Below are 14,338 nucleotides of genomic sequence, written 5' to 3'. Positions count from 1 at the left end.
TTGGTCTTGGCATTTTTATAATTATTTTCACATAACGTTTAAAAGTGAACTAAATAGCATTTGCGGGGGTTATTTTGCATATATAGTTTGCAAAAAATGAATTTTCTTAAAAAATTTAATTACCTGCAACTATTCCAAAGGGAAATTTTCCATAAATAACAAACTCAAAAACTAGATCATTCATGTGGTAATGGTTATAATTTATTACAATACACAAGAAAGGTAAAAACCAATATTGTGGTTTACAGTTTTTTTAACTCATAATTTTTATGATGTCAAAAAGAAGGGACAGGTACTTTATGGTTTTGGTGTGCGAGGAATAATATTTCTACCTAATTCTGACTTTCTAACTTATCAAAACCAAAATTCCGATAATTCTACCTGTAAACAAACTTTAAAAATATAGCAGACCCAAAGAACGGATGTTGCCTTCACAGATAGGTACCAGTCCTTGGGTACCTCAACGTCAACTCATAATTTGGAAAAACACAAAAAAGCAAAAAGTAATTCTTATGGTGGTGTTGTAGCATTTCTTTTTGTAAGATGATGTTGATACTGAAAACAACTTACTTAAAACTCTCCTTCGATGCTTTCTAGGCATTGCTAAAATTTGAAAATGAACCGCCTGTTTTCACAATACAAATGATACGATTTTTAATAATAAAAAACTCTTTTATAAGCTACAGCCCTATAGCAACCTTTTGAAAAATGTCAAGATTATAGATATTCGATGAGAGCGTTTTGTTTAGGCATTACTAACTTCTTGCATAAGTATTTATGACATTTAAATAATGACATTTATAGTCCTAATTAATTGAAGATACATATTCATTTATATTTACTTGTATTTCATTTGTATATATTCCACAAAGATTAAAGTTAATATTTTAAATACCCTATTACCCAAACAAATGTAAGTGTACCCTACCAACACTTTCTTTCTAAAGGTACATTATGATGTACTCTACGTGGTTTTTTAATGTACGCGCTGATGTACGCAACCTTTTCGGTTGGGTACGTGGTTGTTACATTACGATGGAGGTTGCGTACCAAACATGTGTGTTTGAAGAACTTTTCGAATCTCGTTGGGTACACGTACATAAACACTAAAATGGATTTTTAATGTATGTGTTTAGGCGTTAGCTCAGAAAGGCCGCAGAGAATAATTGTTGTTTGTGGAGATGAGAATGGTGATACAAACCCGAGTGTTACCGATAAATATAAGAGGAGAAAATAAAACACAAAGGGTATTTAGTTTGTATAAATAATAATATTGGTGTGGGTGATTTATTAAGGCGAAAAGTGCTGATGACTTTACCTGGTGTGGGTGAGACGCGTTACAATTCGCGTGTATAAACAAGGATGTTTAGGTGAGAAACCGACTTATAAAAATGTACATACGTCTGTACAGGTGAAGAGATGACTTATAAGTGATTTGTGTATAAACCGAAAGTGAATCAAGGCTGAGGCAATCACTGCTTATTGGAAAGTTCTCACTACGATCCGAACTGAGCGAATACAGTTCCAGGGAGAAATTGCAGAGAAATTCCACTACCAAGAGAGTACTCTCTACGATCCGCGCTGAGCGAACATAGTCTCTGAGAAGATTTGTAGGGCAATGATTGGAAATATCACCCTACGGTCCGCCGTAAGCGAACATAGTTTCTCAGAGGGTTTGTAGAGAACACTTAAGGAAGGGAGGCCTCTCTGCGATCCGAACTAGGCGAACAAAGGCTCCCTGGAGATTTGTAGTGAAAATACCAATAGAGAGTTTCTAACTTAAACATTAGCCGCCAGCCTTGAAACACATAGGGGTGTTTCAACATAAAATGGGTGAACTTAAAGTAACTTACAACTAGGAATCCAAGTATGTAAATTCAGTTAGGTGAGCTTTTCCGATTTCAAATTATCCATTTTTTTGGACTGTAATAAAGCGATAGCCGTTCCGTAGGTAATAAAAATGGCGAAGGTGAAAATAAATCTTATGTTAACGAGGAGAAACCGATAGAAAATACATCCTGGTGAGAATAATAAGGAATTCACGATTTTTGGTTGTCTGGTGGTGCAGTCGTTTGAACGTAATTAATTCGAATGATGGGGAGAAGAGGACATTGGACCAGTTAGGATCCATCCGAATACCGTATTTTGTGCAAGAAGTGAACCGAGTATATTTGGGTGAATTCCGTCTAAAAGGATTTTTGGGTATAAATCAGCTCCGATCAATAGTTCTACGGGTCTACCATCAAAAAAGTGTGGATCAGCTAACCGAATGTTTGGTAAACGATGTGTTATATCGGGATCTATTGAGAAAGATGGAAGATCATCCGATATCCGAGGGAGAATAAATGCTTCTGTTTGAAGTACCAACGAAGAATTGATTCTTGAACCGATTTTCAGAGAACAACTCTTCTGAGTATTAGCTGATACCGTTCCCGTTACTCCTGAAATACGAGCTAGAGCAGAGCAAGTAGGCAAATGTAACCGATTTTTAATTGTTTCAGAAATGAAAGAACCCTCAGATGCTGGATCAATCAGAGCTCTAACTGGATACTCTTTACCGTTATGGATTAGATTCACTATAGCAGTTCCCAGAAGAACACTACGATTCTGTGATGTATGGAAAACTTGTTGATTTGCTATAGTTGGATTGGCACCAGTGGAGGTGGAAGCTATGTTGTCATTGTGGTGAACTACAGAATGACGGGAAGAGGAAGGTGTAGAATTTGATGAAGAAGGAGTTGAGGGAGGTGAATTAGTAGAACGGTGGAGAAGGGTGTGATGTCTTCCACGACATATATTGCAATTATGGGCGCTAGTACAAGTTTTAATTGTATGACCCCGTGAAAGACAATTCCAACAACTGCCTTGTTTCTTCACCGTTGAAGATTTTTGGTCAAAAGGCAATTGTTTAAACTTTGGACAAGATCGCAAAGAATGAATTTCCGTAGGACATAGAAGACAAGTCATCGTGGCTGGTGATTTGAATTTTTTATAAACCGAATTGGGGGTGATTGGTGATTTAAATTCTTTCGAAGTAGACTTTTTATTGGGTTCAGGGCCTTTGATATCCCGCAAACAGTCAAGAGTCTGAATTCTTTCAGAAATAAATGAATCCAAGTCTTCCCAAGAAGACAAAGCCGATTTGTCTCTAACACTCTGTTCCCATAGAGTGACAGTTATTCGCGGTAAACGCTGAATACAAATGAAGACTATGATAGGATCCCAATGTACTGTGGTGATATCATATACGGTCATAGCAGATAAACAACTATTTATTCCGCGCTGAAGGGTTTTCAATCCCGAACTAGTTTCACGATCGATGTATGGAAGTTCAAAGAGAAGCTTCAAGTGACTATTGACAATAACCCGTTTATTGTCAAACCGATTTTTGAGAGCTGTCCATGCTAAGACGAAGCTACGGTGAGTTAATGGGAACTTAGATACAATTTCTTTAGCTTCGCCGTCTGTCTTTCTAATTAAGTGACAGAGTCTCTCAATGTCACTAAGACCAGAATTATTTACATACATCGCGGTGAAAAGGTCTCGGAAAGATGGCCACGACAAGAAATCACCATGAAAGGTTTCTATGTCGCATGGAGGAAGTACAAGGTTGTGTACGCTATCCGGATTTGGTGCAGAAAAGATTGAGTCACGAGTATGACAACTGTTTTGAACGAAAGGAGGATCCACCTGAGTGCCGATTTCCCGCGACGCCTGTGTCGAAGTACTCATATTATTTGCTTGGTCACCGTGAAATTCTTTTGCCGAGAAGTCCGAACTATTTATAGAGGTGTGAGGTGAAGATTTGGATGATTGAAGAATTTTGCCCAATTTGCGATTCATAGTTGACCTACAAGTAATGTAAGTGTGATGACACACTTCGTATTTACTATCCAACGAATCTATGTCATCCTTTTTCGAATCTACCGCCGACATTAAATAATCGAGGCAACGATCGAATGTTAATTGGACCTTTGACCACAGCTTGTCCAATTCTGTGCTACGAAACTCTAAGTCGTATTGATCTAACTGATCATCGCGCATTTGGTTGAAATGGGAATCGAATTTGATCAAAGCATCCGATGCTCTGATAAAGAGATCTAAAGGTGTGACTGGCATTGTAGAGAATTTCTTTGTTCCGAAAAAATAGACAAATTTTCACGAATTTGTTGGACTAATTCACAAAAATGTGCAAAGAGTTGCAAAAATTCAATAAATTTTATTATTTCTGCACGAGGTGTAGGGTGAATCAAAGACTAAAAGTTCCAAAACAAATTGATTTAGGTGAAGAGGAAACACAAATAAACCAAATGTCCGAAAAATGAAACAAATTCCCGAGAATCTGTTCAAAAATTGCAAAAAAACAACAAATTTCCAAAAAGCTGCAAAAAATCAATTGAATTTATTGTTTTCGCAGCGAGGTGTAGGGTGAATCAATGACTGAATGTCCAAGATCGATTAATTTTTGTGAAATGGGAAAACACAAATTGCCAAAATATCGAAAACCGAATAAATTTGGAATTTTCCTTGTGAAAAATGAAAATTTTAAATTCCAAAGGGACCAAATGTAGGGTGCACTACTTCAGAACAACCAAAAAAGCAAAAAACCGCAATCGAAAATTCAAATATGTTAATAAAAAAGGTGATTTTAGTATAAAAATATAAATTTATATTGAATATTTGAATAAATATATATGTTATATTTACTAAAAATATAAATATATAATGCCGATTGTAGAGTGTACGATGTCCAAAAAACCGTTTATACCGAATACCGATTATTTTTTTTTTAAATATGCAAATATTTATTTTTCCGAAAAAATATTAAAAAATAATTTATATAAAAAATAATTGTTCCACCTGCGACCCACTGTAACCGTAGTAATAACGAATGTGTACAACAAAACGAAATAAAACACAACTAGCGTCGCAGTAGACGTATGCTGCTATGTACTAGTAGGTAAGCAGGTAGAGAGACCACAACGTATTGAATTGTTGTTGGTAGGTTTTTTTTTTCGTTTTATTAGGTGACGCTAAAAAGGCGGGTGATTTGTAAGACGTTTGTTGTTGCAATTCTCACTAAAGGGCTCTCCCTTTGGAATAATTATGGACGTAGGGATAGTGAGAAAAATAACCGAAATAAATAAAACAACAACACGTATTGGCGATCACTACACTTGTTGGTGAATAATAAAGAAACACAGTATGCCGTATATTAGATTTATTAAATTCACAAAATAAACGATATTTTGCTAATATTTCAAAGGGAATGCAACCGTATTTTGGTGAGAATTTTTATTAAATGATTTAGTGTGTGGACTGTATGAAAATAATTACCGACCGATAGGGTGAATAAAAGGCGATCAGTATACCGAAATATTTTTTGTGCAAATAGAGATAAAAAATTGAACACTCGCGATTTGCTCACTTATGGAAAACACTGAATTTACATACCTGGTATGATTTTTGATGAAATATTTGTTGTTGGTGATGCGATTGGATGGTTTTTTTGATGAGGATGATGGTGAGGGGTGATTGGGGGAAACTTTTGTGTGGTGAAGAAGAGAACAAAAACTCCGATTAGCACAAACAACACCGTGTAAATTATCCACTAATCCGTCTCGATTGGATGAAATATGGGTGGACAACAACAAAATCCAAAGGAACTTATCTGGCTCGACTGGACCAAATGTTTAGGCGTTAGCTCAGAAAGGCCGCAGAGAATAATTGTTGTTTGTGGAGATGAGAATGGTGATACAAACCCGAGTGTTACCGATAAATATAAGAGGAGAAAATAAAACACAAAGGGTATTTAGTTTGTATAAATAATAATATTGGTGTGGGTGATTTATTAAGGCGAAAAGTGCTGATGACTTTACCTGGTGTGGGTGAGACGCGTTACAATTCGCGTGTATAAACAAGGATGTTTAGGTGAGAAACCGACTTATAAAAATGTACATACGTCTGTACAGGTGAAGAGATGACTTATAAGTGATTTGTGTATAAACCGAAAGTGAATCAAGGCTGAGGCAATCACTGCTTATTGGAAAGTTCTCACTACGATCCGAACTGAGCGAATACAGTTCCAGGGAGAAATTGCAGAGAAATTCCACTACCAAGAGAGTACTCTCTACGATCCGCGCTGAGCGAACATAGTCTCTGAGAAGATTTGTAGGGCAATGATTGGAAATATCACCCTACGGTCCGCCGTAAGCGAACATAGTTTCTCAGAGGGTTTGTAGAGAACACTTAAGGAAGGGAGGCCTCTCTGCGATCCGAACTAGGCGAACAAAGGCTCCCTGGAGATTTGTAGTGAAAATACCAATAGAGAGTTTCTAACTTAAACAGTATGTGTACGTGTACATAAACTTCATAATTTTTTAGTGTTTGTGTACATGTACGGTACCTTATGATAAGGTACTGTTTGTTTCCGAACACTGGTTTTCACAATACAAATGATACGATTTTTAATAATAAAAAACTTCTCCATAAACTACAGCCCTATAGCAACCCTTTTGAAAAATGTCAAGATTTTAGATATTCGATGAGAGCGTTTTGTTCAGGCATTACTAACTTCTTGCATAAGTATTTATGACATTTAAATAATGACATTTATAGTCCTAATTAATTGAAGAAACATATTCATTTATATTTACTTGTATTTCATTTGTATATATTCCACAAAAATTAAAGTTAATATTTTTAATACCTTCCCAGCAAACCAATCGTACCGACATCTTAACGAAATCGTAACAAAATTCGGACGATACGTCCGATGTCTGATCCGAAATCGTAACGATATCTTAACGAAAGTTGTATGAAGTGGTTGACATAATTTCGGAACTAAATGTCGGAGCGAAATCGTATCGATTTCGATCCGATTTCGTAACGAAATCTGAAGAAAATCCTTGGGGAATTCGGAAAGGAAATTTCTTTCCGACATTCGTTCCGAAATCGGAACGAAATCGGTACAAAATCTGAACTATTTCCGCTCCGAAAAATCGTTTAGAAATCGGAACGAAATCTGAACGACGTTGCTTCCGACACGTCTGAACAATTTCGGAAGCAACGTCGTTCAGATTTCGTCCCGATTTCTAAACGATTTTTCAGAGCGGAAATAGTTCAGATTTTGTACCGATTTCGTTCAGATTTCGGAACGAATGTCGGAAAGAAATTTCCTTTCCGAATTTCCCAAGTGTTTTCTTCAGATTTCGTTACGAAATCGGATCGAAATCGATACGCTGTCGCTCCGACATTTCGTTTCGAAATTATGTCAACCACTTCATACAACTTTCGTTAAGATATCGTTACGATTTCGGATAAGACATCGGTCGTATCGTCCGAATTTTGTTCCGATTTCGATAAGATGTCGGTACGATTGGTTTGCTGGGTTATTAAACAAACAAATGTAAGTGTACCCTACCAACACTTTCTTTCTAAAGGTACATTATGATGTACGCAACCTTTTCGGTTGGGTACGTGGTTGTTACATTACGATGGAGGTTGCGTACCAAACATGTGTGTTTGAAGAACTTTTCGAATCTCGTTGGGTACACGTACATAAACACTAAAATGGATTTTTAATGTTTGTGTACGTGTACATAAACTTTATATTTTTTTAGTGTTTGTGTACATGTACGGTACCTTATGATAAGGTACTGTTTGTTTCCGAACACTGCAGCAAACCCATCGTACCGACATCGTAACGAAATCGGAACAAAATTCGCACGCTACGTCCGATATCTGATCCGAAATCGTAACGATATCTTAACGAAAGTTGTATGAAGTGGTTGACGTAATTTCGGAAAGAAATGTCGGAGCGAACTCGCATCGATTTCGTTCAGAATTCGGAACGAAATCGGAAGAAAATCCTTGGGAAATTCGGAATGGGAATTTTTTCCTCCGAATTTTTGTACATATTTCTGAACGATTTCGGAATAACGTCGTATGAAAATCTGAGGTACTTTTCGAACTTTCGTAAAGATTTCTGAACGATTTTGGAATAATTTCGTATGATTATCGAAAGAAAAAAATTTTCTCTGATGCCTCTTTTTTATTGATCAATTTTTTTTGTTATGTTTTTTATTGGAAGATTGTAATTTCAAAGGTATCTAATGATTTTCACTGTTATGATTTTGTAGTTATACTAGAACAATGTAAACATTGTGTACGATTATGTTGAGTCTATCAGCACTAGCTTGAATTATTATATGTTGTATTTATATTTAAAATATTTAAATACTGTATATGCGAATTTTATAACCAACCATTTTGTTTTTCGACAACAAACTAAAATGCTAAAATGTTTCTTGTTAGATATATACAAAAGGTGGTAGTTGTTCGAAGGGAAGTTTGTTTCCAACATATCGATCCGAATTCGTAACGAAATCGGAAGAAAAACATTAGCATATTCGAAGGGAAATTTACTTCCGACATTTTCTCCGAAATCGGAACGAAATCTGAACGAATTCCCCTACGAAAAATAGAAATCGAAAAGAAATCTGAACGATTTTGCTTCCGAAATTGTCCCGATATGTCGGACATCCGACATTTGGTTTGCTGGGTATGCATTGTATTAATTAGTATTCGTTACATTTTTGGTAGCTGCCATTTTGCTTAGACCATATCGCTCATTTACCCAAAGAGTGGCATAACACAAAAAATGCGTTTTCGGAGTTAGCAATTTCTATGTTTTCCAAGGCTTCTATTTTATCTTGTGTCAAATTTTCATGTTGATACCTCTAAAACTCATCGAGTTACAGCTCATTTACTACGGGTTTGGCATAATTCAACAAAAAAGTATTTTGAGGTTATGAAGCACTAAAACACTTGAAATCATGCTTGACCTTGTGCAGAAATTTAGCACTGATATCTGGCTAGCTGTTTGTAAAATATGGTCCATGTAGTTATTTTATTTTTTGTGTAATAGTCTTTTTAAGTTGGAAGGTCAAATTTCAATCGTCAACTTTAAACGCGTTTTTCTCGAAACTAGATTTTTTGAGATGTGTCACTCGATATTTATATTAGGCAATTTTCCTTGCGGCAATTGTCAGTTTGTGGGAGAGAGAGGTGAGGCATATGGTAACCCCTTGTCTCTTAACACCCTCTCTCACCGACGAACTGACAATTGCCGCAAGGAAAATTGCCTAATGTAAATATGGACTTATGATTAACTTCCCAGCAAAATGTTCGATGACAAATCATGAGTTGAATCATGTGTGCAAGTGACATGTCATGGGTGAAAATTTAGGTGAATCACCAATGACGTTTACAAGGGAGTGACACACACTTTCACCAATTCATTGTCATAGCATTTTGCACCAGTTCATTATCATAGCATCATGCACCAGTTCATCATCATAGCATCTTGCACCAGTTCATTGTCATGACATTTTGCACCAGTTCATTGTCATAGCATCTTGCACCAGTTCATTGTCATGGCTTCTTGCACCAGTCTATTGTCATGGCTTCTTGCACCAGTTCATTGTCATGGCTTCTTGCACCAATGCTTTGGATCCAGATTTTCGCCAATCAGAAATAAAATTTGCAATACAATTTTCTAATTTGTTGAACCAATAAGAATACAATGCACAGATGATTTGTATCGCCAGATGTTATTTTTCTATATTTTGTATGTAATTTTCAAAATTATATATTATATTAATCTGCAATATCATATTTATCTCTTCCGATGGCTGCAAGATATTTCTTTCAAATTGGGGTTCCGTTTTTCCAATATCCGATAAATTATGTGACAATCTCTGAACCAAGCTCACCATTTGGGAAATCTAGCATAAATTTGAATTCTTTTATGTTGTTTCAAAAGAAAAAACTTACCCTGTTATAGTTACCATGTTATGGTCTCTTTCATAATTATTTTACCGATCTTCTACTTTGCTTCTTTAACTGTGGATACCATGTTTTGTGATATCATATTCAATTTGGCCTTTCCATGTTACATGGCTCGTATTCATAGCCGGTGGCATCTCTTTCCATCCTGTTAACATGGCCCAGCCAACCCAATAATTGCTTTACTTCTTCTTTTTAATATCCACAAAACGAAACAGGTTTCCAAACACAAAATATACAGCCCTATTCTGAACGCATGGGAGTTGGGAATTTTTTCCCATTCCCCCATTTTCGTATTCTGAATAAAATTTTGTGGGAGTTTTTTTTTCCCCATTTCCCATCTCCCCTCATTCTGAATGAAGTTCGAATTGAATGAATTATTCCCATGGGAAAAAGTATGTATTCTCTATCTTAAATTGTGGGAGAATTTTGTGTCTTTTTGTGGGAAAAATCTCCCCAGCAAACTTGTGTGGGAGTTTGAAAAAAAAAAAATTCAAGAAATTTCATATTTTTATGACATTTCATATTTTAACACACCTACACGACAAAATTATTGCAAATATTTATAATCGTCATGTGTTTGCTTAATAAAAGCATACAAAATGTACTGTAAAATATGTCATTAGTACGGATTTTGCATATTCTTATATGATACAAAAACCTGCAAGAATCTAACATGTTTTACACCGATAAAAAATTTTCCTTTATGTTATCGAACAAAACAAAAAAAAAAGTATTACAAATTTTTTGATTTTTGCAGTTCTGGAACAGACCATATATATTGAAATACGAGAAAAAGAGTCATGGTTAATTCTATTAACTTTTTACAACTTTTATTCATTTTCGTAATATAACCTTCGGGTTTTTTAAATCAGACGACTAACGTTCTATTGAAACCGTGTTAGTCTCCTCAACGACACGACAACGATCACACAAACATACATACATATATGCCAAATTATTGCAACGCTATTCCATTTTCCGAAATGCCTTTTCTTGAATAGGATCGCTATTTTTGAACGTAGAAGCTTGAAATTTTGCAAGGGCATGTGTTTTAGTTTTAATCATATTTATTCAATCAACAACCTATTTATTTATTTTTGTTTTTTGAGATACGTCTTCGGAAATTTATGGTGACGATATGGAAATAACACGCAAAAATATGTAATAATCGAGAAAAATATCCGAACTTATCTTTTTGAATTTTTTTTAAAAATATGCAAAATACGAGTTCTAGCGATCATTAGGAATAAGTAAAACTAGCGATATACTCGTTAAATCCTTAACTAATGTCCAATTTACATTAGCAACTTTTTCGTCATTTGGAGCTGTTTCGTCATTTATTTGCTAAAACAGGCAACATTTTGCGTCATTTACCATACAAAAATAAATGACGATAGCTGCGTCATTTATTCTAAACAACGCACGAAAACACCATACTATTATACGCAACCCTGCTTTTTGGTCATAAACTACCAAAAAATGCAACTGTTTTATGATGTCTTTGTTTGTTTGTGCGTGTTGTAGAAAAACAAAAATACTCAAACGATGACAAAAGTGAAAATAAATGTTTAAAAAACTTGCAAAAATTATGTTTTTTTTTGTTTTTGAAATTAATTTAAGTTATTTGATACACATTTGTGTTGTGAAATTCCTATTTTTCTGAATAAATATATTGTGTGCGTGTGTTTGTGTTATTGTATAAGTGTGTATGTGCGATTGTGTGCGTAAGCAAATGACGCAAAAAAACAGATGTAAATACACTTCAATTGATTCTAGGATTTCGTAAAACGAAATCATTTAATATGCATATGTAAATTGGACTTAAAATTACTCCGTATTAACATACTATTTTTAAATTCGTTACAAACTTAAAAAGTTCCTGTTACTTCCTTCCTATTACTTTATACACAAAAATTTCTGTTTGCCTACTAATTAAAAAAATGCTTACACCAATTCGCACATTCTGAGTTAAATCCGGTTTAGATAATCCGGGTTTAAATATGTTAAATATGAAATATGGGAAAGTGGTAGGAATTTTCAATTTTTTCCAAAAATTACAGAAACAAGCCTCAAAACAACAAATTTAAACAAAAGTACAGCTAATTGAAACCGATAACCGATATTCCGTTGTTGCTTTTGTTTATAAGGATAATTATTGTTGTTGTCATCCCATCCTCTCTGTACATAACAAAGAACAACTGGATACAAAATATTATAGTATGTTTATATATAACCGGATTTCAATTCCTTTGGGTATACGTCCGTATATTTTTATCTGTGCGTTAGGAAAATCGTATTTTACAACAACACTGGTTGTAAATAATAAGCGAAATTCCTGCTCCACATAAGCGTTTAACATTTTGCTTTGGTAAGTTCATTACTAATTCTACGAACATAAAAAATCTATTAGTTTTGCCATTCTTATAAGTTTATACTTTTTTCATTTCATACACTATTTAAAGAAAACATGTAATGTATGCAATTCATTTGGTAAGTATCTTTTTATTTTCATTTTAATTTTCTTTTTTATTTTAATATTAATTTGAGTTTTCCTTGTTTGTTTTATTTAAAACATTGGCATTCATTTTAATTGTTTTGCAATTGATTATTTGTGTTTTTAACGCTGTAACGCTATTTTATTTATTATTTATTATTAAATTATTTAAGCAAAATTATAATTAAACTAGAGAACATCTTAAATTTGCTGTTACAAACTAGACTTGTATAAGAAAATGATCGAAAGGAAAAGAGGAACAGAGTCAAAACATAAATTCAGATTTACAGATAATTTACATCAATTATTACGAGGGTAGATTTATTTTGTTTCTGTTCATATTTGCCTTTCGTGGCAAATAGTTTCGGCAGTTGAGAACACCTGATTACAGTCGGCTGTGAGTACAGAGTTAACAAACCCGATAAACCTTCATGTGACTCAAGCTATTCTCTGCTGCAGTCCGAACATAATTTCAACTAAATACTAAATAATTATTAATTTATTTAAGAAAGAATGCGTAGATCAAAATACCTTAAGTAAATAATAAAAAAAAAATGGAAAAATAAATGTAACAAAAATTGTGTGTGCTTTTTGAGGAGTTCTGTTTGTTCACGTGTGATCGACGATACTTTGACGATGATTCCTTCTTCTGAAATGAAAAGTAGAGTCGTAGGAGCAGAGAGCCAGTTGGTCTTCTATTCATTCTATGAAAAATGACTTTTTGTTGCTTGGGTGGTGGTGTGTGTGGCATTTAGTGTGTAATTGAAGAGAGTTTTTGCGCAACTCCATTCACAGTCTTTGATTTCAGGACATCATTTTCGTATGAAAATACAGTTTCTTTGCCATTTACATATACCCTGGAAGTGCAAATAAAGTGCAAAAAGTGTATATGTGTTATATGTGTTACGATGTAACCTAATCAGCCCCCATATTCAGTAACTTTTTAACAACTTTACTCATTGTTTATTTTACAACAATTTCATTTGTTTGTTTTGTAGTTGTTACAAAAACAAAAGAAATTTTAACAACTTTTCAATCGATAAAAGTTACAGAATAGGCCTACAGATCCACTTCTATCTATAAGATTTCTGTTGTTACTCACACTTACCGTTTAGTCATTAACTTTTTGCCATTGACAAACGTCGTTGATGTTGATGTTCGTTTAATGGCGTTTGTGCCCCATTTCAAAAACTGAAAAGCCAATTGATAATTCCCTTCGCCGGGATGAAATCATGATATTGGTAGCGATCAGTAAATTTTGCAAGCTGTCAGTGCGTTTTGTAAACATTTTTCTCTGCAAAAGAGGAAAGTGATGAAGTTAAGCCAATGGGGGAAACTCCAGACTTAAACAATCATATGATTGAATCTTCAACTAAAACAAAACAAACAAAAAACAGCGAAGGCTCGCGCAAAACGGAATTTTGTAAATAAAATTCCAACGACATACTCACAGGTAACTGTGTTGATGTTATTTCAACTTAACAGAAATCGATGATTTCTTAGTTGAATCGTGCTGTCAGCTTGCAAATATTTTGTTCTGGTGTTTTTTTGGGAAAGCCGAAAAGTGAGCATCATTCTCATTAACATGAGAATACTCGATGCTTAAAGAGTTCAGGGTTTCACTAAAAAATCATCATTTCAAAAACTGAAAAGCCAATTGATAATTCCCTTCGCCGGGATGAAATCATGATATTGGTAGCGATCAGTAAATTTTGCAAGCTGTCAGTGCGTTTTGTAAACATTTTTCTCTGCAAAAGAGGAAAGTGATGAAGTTAAGCCAATGGGGGAAACTCCAGACTTAAACAATCATATGATTGAATCTTCAACTAAAACAAAACAAACAAAAAAATTTAAATTAAAAAAAAAAATGTTGTTCCCGTGCCCTAGATTGGCTCCTGTCCATAGGAGAAAGTCTTAAATCGCCGGCCGAAGGCCGGCCACTTACAAAAACTATACAATTTAAAAAAATAATTTTCGGAACGGGGGGGCTTT

At 34.5% G+C, this 14,338-nt stretch overlaps 1 long non-coding RNA gene across 1 annotated transcript; it reads right to left on the bottom strand.

The window, feature by feature from the left end:
- Positions 1–12,904: 12,904 nt before the first annotated feature.
- On the bottom strand, positions 12,905–13,517 carry LOC141406602 (uncharacterized). The gene is made up of 2 exons (XR_012413445.1): positions 13,455–13,517; positions 12,905–13,203 (listed from the first exon to the last, which is right to left on the bottom strand). It is a non-coding gene; the product is annotated as an uncharacterized lncRNA (long non-coding RNA).
- Between the last annotated feature and the right edge of the window lie 821 nt (positions 13,518–14,338).

The sequence above is a fragment of the Musca autumnalis genome, unplaced genomic scaffold, assembly GCF_047663935.1.
Source record: "Musca autumnalis isolate F117 unplaced genomic scaffold, ASM4766393v1 scaffold_5, whole genome shotgun sequence".
Lineage (NCBI taxonomy): Eukaryota > Metazoa > Arthropoda > Insecta > Diptera > Muscidae > Musca > Musca autumnalis.
Note: the sequence above shows the minus strand (reverse complement) of the source record. Positions and strands in the feature narration are given on the sequence as shown.